Raw genomic sequence first — 6,467 nt, 5'->3', positions numbered from 1 at the left:
CTTCAATGCATACAACGCGATGAGCCAAGTGATGGAAAATAGGATTAGGACAGTTAAGTGGTTGTTTTTGTCCTGTGCAAATGCAATAGGCTGAAGGGCCTTGTAGTGTCCTTGTATGCGGTCAGGGATTGATTAGTATTCACGCCCATCATGCGGGAGAGCAGCGTTCAATTCCCCGCTGGGGACAATCCCAGCATCTTGGGGAGCTTAGTGTTGCCTCTCAGCGACAGGGACCCAGTTTCAACTCCAGCCTTGTGTGGCGTTTGTACGTCTCCCCGTGTCTGTGTGGGTTTCCTTTTGCTGTGCAGGTTAGATGGATTGGCTATGCATGTTTGCCCCGTCATGTGCAGGCTACGGTCGGTTAGCCATTGTTATTTATGGGGATAGGGTGGAGGAGTAGGAAGCTTTTCAGAGGTTCGGTGCAAAATCAATGGGCTAAATGATCTCTATCTGCGCTGTAGGCATTCTGTGATCTTCGACTTTGTGTCTCATTTCGGATTTTGAAATTGTCCGCTCCATTCATAAGTGCGGGTTATTAATATCTGTCCTTCCTTTCTCGATGGGTCATTCACAGGAAGGACGGTGCTGACTGCATCATCGTGGGGAAGGACTGCACCTCCGGGGGAGACAGAATGTCAGTGAAGGTGACAACATGTGCTTTCTGCAAGCTGTACCTCCTGTCTGTGTTGAAATGAAAACGATTTGATAGATTTGTTCCGGATTAAGGTGTTTACTGGAAGCAGGAGTCTGAGGAAGGTACAGGGTAAGCTGATCCAGATTTGAGTGCAGAAACAGCAAATACCTTTCCCGCAGCGCTAATGAGGTTGTACAGTGCAGAGGAGAGTTTGGATTAGTGGGTCCAGTGTGCTTTCACTAAACTGGGTTACCACGACATAAAGACAATAGAAAGGACACAGATGATGCTTACTGGGATTTACGGTTATAAAGGTATTCGGTATGACACAGACAGGTTTTATTGGATCGTATAGTGGCTCAGTGGTTAGCACTGCTGTTCGATGTGCAGGTTAAGTGGATTGGCCATGCTAAAATGCTCTGTGGTGTCAGGGATGTGTAGGTTAAGCCATGGTTAATACTGAGATAGGGTGTGGCACTACGTCTGGGTGGGATGTTCTTTCAAAGGTCGGTGCAGACTCGACTGGCCAATGGCACTATCTGCACTGTAGGGATTCTATGATTTGAGAAGATAGGGCATGACGAAGCTCGCTCGGGTGTAAAAATATTCCAGAAGTCACTGACGGGGTTTAATGCGACGGGATTTTATTCACGAGGGGATGTTGGAAAAGTTGGAACTGCTATCCTTGACACAGGGAATACCTCATGGACGTTTTCCAGATGATGTGAGTTTTGGAGTGACTGAGTAGGAGGAAAGTTCCCTTTTTCAAGTGAACAAATAACTAGAAGTCAGACATTCAAAACCATCGATGAAAGATGAAGAAAGGATGGGAGCTGAAGTTCTGTCACTCCGAAAAACTATTTCCAAAATATTTTGAAAGACACAGAGGCAGCCACACAAGATGTGAATTTCACAGTGAGAGAGAGACAGCCTGTGGGCGGTTGAGGGGTTACGGATGGGATGTGGTCTGGGCTAAGTGTTGGGAAACAATCTCTAATTTGATTGACTTTAAATGTAACGAAATTTGGTGAACGTGTGCAGCTGAATGAGATTGAGTGAAAAAGAAGCTCAGGACTTTGGAAGATTTGGCATAATTTTCCATTTGAACAATTATGAATGGAACTGAGCAAAAGTTATTTTAAATTGCAAAGGAAAGATGTTCCATAACGAACGGTTGCTCAGAGATCAATTTCAAGCTCTAATCAAGTGCCTTAAAAACGTAACCGTAATTACCACGATGTTGGATCCATATAGTACTCAGTGATCTCTACCCAAGAAACCCAGGAGCAAGACTCTTGGATTTGCAGTTTAACCCGATTTTTCTCATTAGCATATTTTAAAGCTGAAATAAATGCGGACCAACGTCAAATACAACATTAAACATTCCAATGAGATAACTAATTCATTTTCGACTATTGAATAGAGCTGCGTGAGTTTGCAGTAAGTTGAATAAGGCAAAATGAGCAAAACAGCTTTTCCCGGAATTTAACCCAGTTCAGGGCCAGCCATATGAGCAAGGTCGTGAAGCTAAAACACCATCTTCATTTCTTTCTTCATAGATGCTTCTTTGCGAGTCGAATATTTGCAGGATTTTTGTTGATAGCTGAGATAGTTCCCCAGGACCGGACATTACTCAACCTCAAAAACTGATCTTTTCCGAAAAAAAGACTATTTTGCTCAAAAATGTTCTTTATCCTTGTCCTGCTGCTCCATGTCAATAAAATCTGTTCCAAACGAGGTTGGAACTCACAGCCTCGGCATTTCACGCGCCTCTATACCATTATAGAAGGACCGCGCGCTCACCAATTGCTTTACTTCTATGTGTATCACCCTGGTCACTGTCTGATTCAGCATTGCATTCTCTCATCCTTCTGCACATCATCCCCGCGGCTCTATCTCGGTTTTGTCACATTGTCTTGGCTCATAATGCACAGACTATCCCGTCAGCTATTATCACAGAGTAGCTCCGCACGCTCATTGCCATCCCCATTTCCGGTTGTATCTCCGCGGCTGGGCCACTGAGTTTCTTTGGTTCCGGGCCTGGGAACTGGGATTATATGGTCGTATGCAGCAATGGTTACTTCCTTGTGTGGGGAAACTAGTGAAGTAACCTGTGGAAAACTCGATTACTTATGAAAAAATACATCCAATATTGTATTCCAGAAAATTGTATCGTTTCTACTTGAAAATGAAAATTTCCACATTGGCCGAGTGAATACAGGAAAGAGAGTTTTAATTGTAGTCTGCAATAAATCGGAGCATGATGCGGCCACTCAGCCCTTCGAGCCCGCCTTGCCGTTCAACGAGATCATGGACGGCCTCCTACTCCAACGCCATTTTTCTGCACAATCACCTGAGCTCGAGATGTTTTTAATCTGTAGAAATCAATCAATCTCAGTCTTTTACAGAGTCAATACTGAACATTCACAATCTCCGGGGCTCTGAATTCCAAAGATCCTCCTTGCCACAGTCTGCTGTTTGTCGAGTGTCTGGTGCTGCTCCTGACACACCTTCGAGCACTGCACTTATTTCCTGCTTCTGCTCGCCTGATGATGTGGATCTGATTGTATAGTGGTCAGTACTCTGCATTGTGGCTGCAGCAACTTCTGCTCGAGTCCGAGTCACACCAGTGACTGCTGTCCCCAGTGTTTCCTCTTAACATATGCTAAAGTAATACTGTAATGGATCAATTAATATTGCAATAAGACAGAAAGCGGGGTGTGAATTGCCGAGGTTGTGAGATCAAGCCTCCCCCAAACCAGGTTTTATGAACATAGACCAGTGATTCTTGAAACATCAGGCACAGGAAAATGACAGAGCGATAGTCAGCGCAACGGACTTTGTTGGAAAGGACTAATATCCGTATTTTCTGCATTGTTGAGTTCATCTGTCGGTTTAACCTCATTTAGGATTTTGAAATTGCCCTCTCTGCAAATAGGTGCGGTTCATTAATCTGTGTTCAGAAGGGAATTGGTCCCAATACTATTACACACATCCATTGTTCTCCACGAGCAGTCTCAGTTAATAGTTTTTCACCCTCCTAGCCAGATCATTATCCACTCTTTTATCTGCCCAACTGTTTTTGGCTCTATCCCCACCTATTGCTTACTTTTTAACCCTTTTACCCACCCTACCTACTGCATACAAACCGACAATAACCGAGTTACCATCAATTCTGAAGAAGGGTAATCGGAGCCGAAACCTGAGCTTTGATTACTTTTCCACATATGCTGCCATACCTGCTGAGCTATTCCAGCAATTTTTTGGTTTTGGCCCGAATACTGACACCTGGGAACATCACTGCCGGACCTGCTGAACTTTTCCAGCAACTTCTGTTTTTGTTGTTGCTTTTGCCGTTCGTCGTTGCATCACCTACGTAAATAACAGTTGGAATCCAATTCTTGTCAGTTTAGAGATTCTTGAATATCCGTATTTTCTGCGTTGCAGTGATGTCTAAAGCAAGAATTAGAACCTGTCACCTAACCTTTAATGATATGTATATTTAATTGGGATAACGAAACGGAACACGATTTTCCCTCCCATCATTCCTTACAACTTGTCTTACATCAAATGTTAAGAAACAGGAAAAATAAATAACGAGAGATCACAAGCACAGGTTTATCCAGTGGAATTGCTGATGAGTATTTTAAACTAACACTCGACACAAGATTCTGATCAATATTTCAGTGTCCTCATGAAACCGGTGTAGAGACAGATGCTTGATGAATGTCGTGAACACAATAGGCCAAGGGCAACTATCTATGTGGAAAGATCCCAATACAAAGACAAGGGTGCACATCTCTGGGTCGTAATGGGGAACACCCCAAAGTCGACTTTTACTTCAGTTTCCAAATGAATCAATGATGTTCTGTGAAAACTGCTTAAACATCAGCTCATGTCGTCCGGATCCCTGCTGCTGATCAGAGGAAGCTCGTCACTTTCTCAAGAAACTCAAGTTTTCAGAGAATGATTAGACCAGAAGCGACTGCTTATCTGACAAGCCTGCACCGACAAACCTGGACGGAGAAATCCAACTTAACATTCCAGTTATACATTTGACTTGTCACCTTGAAAATATTTAGAGACTTATACATTTGAGATTCCGAATGAGGGTTGCGAGAATGGGGTCGGAAAATTCATTGAAGTTTTAGATCAGCAATGACATTATAGAAAGACCAGTCAGCAGACGGTTTGAATGGCCTCTTCCTTTCCTATGTTGGCATCTTTTAGTGTCATTTCAGGCAATTGCAGGGAACATCTGACAGTGCTGCATAAATTTCTGTCGACCGCCATTCTGAGCTAATCCCATTTGCCTGCCCATGGTTACGTATTCCTCCATTTCCTGCCTGCTCATGAGTCTGTCTAAATGCCTCTCAAACGTTGCTATCATGATGAAGACAATGGTGAATCGACCCCAGTGAATATCAAGTTCATCATTTTTACCCCATTCCTCTCACAGCTGCAATGGGCAGTTCCTGTTGCAGCTTTAGATCAGACAGTGGAGTATTCTCACATATGCTCGATCAGACTGTATGCTCCTTCACACAGGTTTCCAACTGGATACATGGAACACGTGGCCGTGTGAATATTGGAGATTCAGGTGGTAGGTTTCTCACTTGTCGGGCTGGAGTTCTGGCTGCGGTGCTGCACATAATCTTCCGATATTTTAAATCCAGTTCTGGCCTCTTCCTACTAAACAATTCTTACCGTGAAATTCAATTTACCTTTGTGTTACATTCTTGTGCATTCAGTCGTCATGAAAGTCTTGAAACGTGTCCTTGAATGAAGTAATGGTGAAGGTTGTTGACAATGGGTGTAGTGTGAATCCTGTTGTCTATGTGAACATTTCAAAGGAAGTTGGTGAAGTGTCGCTGAATCGAATTCTGTGAAAAATTTGCGCGATGCCGCGAAAGCCTTGTGACAGCGGGGATGTAAAATTTTCTGTGAGGAATTGTTTTCCAGACTCGAGGGGAGTGCACAGTACTGTTCCCAGGAGTCAGTATTGGCACCAACCTCTCTTCCAGACAGATATTAATGACCCGTGTGCTTGCATACAGAGTGCACAGTTTCAAAATCCTAGATGATGCAAAACTCGCAGACAAATGAAACAAGGCAGATCGCCGCAAGAACTGCTCTTTACCGATAAAGTTTATCTTGCTCTGCATTCCTCCGTGTTCTTTTCCTGAACCTTGGAACGGAACCAAGACATGATCAGGGCAACGCGTAACCAACTGTAAAAAGGGAAATGAGTGCAGTGTCAGAGTTCATGGCGGGATACACTAGATACATGGTGAAGTTAATTCCCCACAACAGGAACTCTTCCCAAACAGCAGACTGTGGTGAGACAACTCAGAGTGAAGTGAACCTTTGGAATTCGGTGCCCCAGAAACTGTGGAGGTCAGTCATTGCGTCTGTTCAAGAATGTGATTGACAGATTTCTACAGACTGAAAACATCAAAGGCTCCGGGGACAGTGGAGGAAAATGCTGAAAATGTATATTCCAAAAATCAATCCACTTTAGCACTCTGTAGTTTAGCAATTTCCTCAAAAAAGTTATGAACAACTGGGGAAAACGATCATATAATCCTCGTTCACAGCCGATTTGCCAACCGTTAAGGGTTAATTGGAAATATGATGGCATTTACTTACACCTTGCTCCAGTGGCGCAATCGGTTAGCGCGTGGTACTTATATAACAGTATAGAGGCATGTGCAATGCCGAGGTTGTGAGCTCAAGCCTCACCTGGAGCAGTTTTAGTTTGTCGTGGTGCAAGACGGTAAGGAGGGAAAGCAAAGTTTATGTGAAACTGCCAGTTTCTGAGGATTGGGAAATG

At 43.7% G+C, this 6,467-nt stretch overlaps 1 non-coding gene across 1 annotated transcript; it reads left to right on the top strand.

Moving 5' to 3' along the window:
* Positions 1 to 6,288: 6,288 nt before the first annotated feature.
* trnai-uau lies at positions 6,289 to 6,384 on the top strand. Its single transcript has 2 exons — positions 6,289 to 6,326; positions 6,349 to 6,384. It is a non-coding gene; the product is annotated as a tRNA-Ile (tRNA).
* Positions 6,385 to 6,467: the final 83 nt, after the last annotated feature.

The sequence above is a fragment of the Rhincodon typus genome, unplaced genomic scaffold (genome assembly GCF_021869965.1).
Source record: "Rhincodon typus isolate 14 unplaced genomic scaffold, sRhiTyp1.1 hic_rhity00004562, whole genome shotgun sequence".
Lineage (NCBI taxonomy): Eukaryota > Metazoa > Chordata > Chondrichthyes > Orectolobiformes > Rhincodontidae > Rhincodon > Rhincodon typus.
This window is presented reverse-complemented; position numbering and strand designations above follow the sequence as displayed.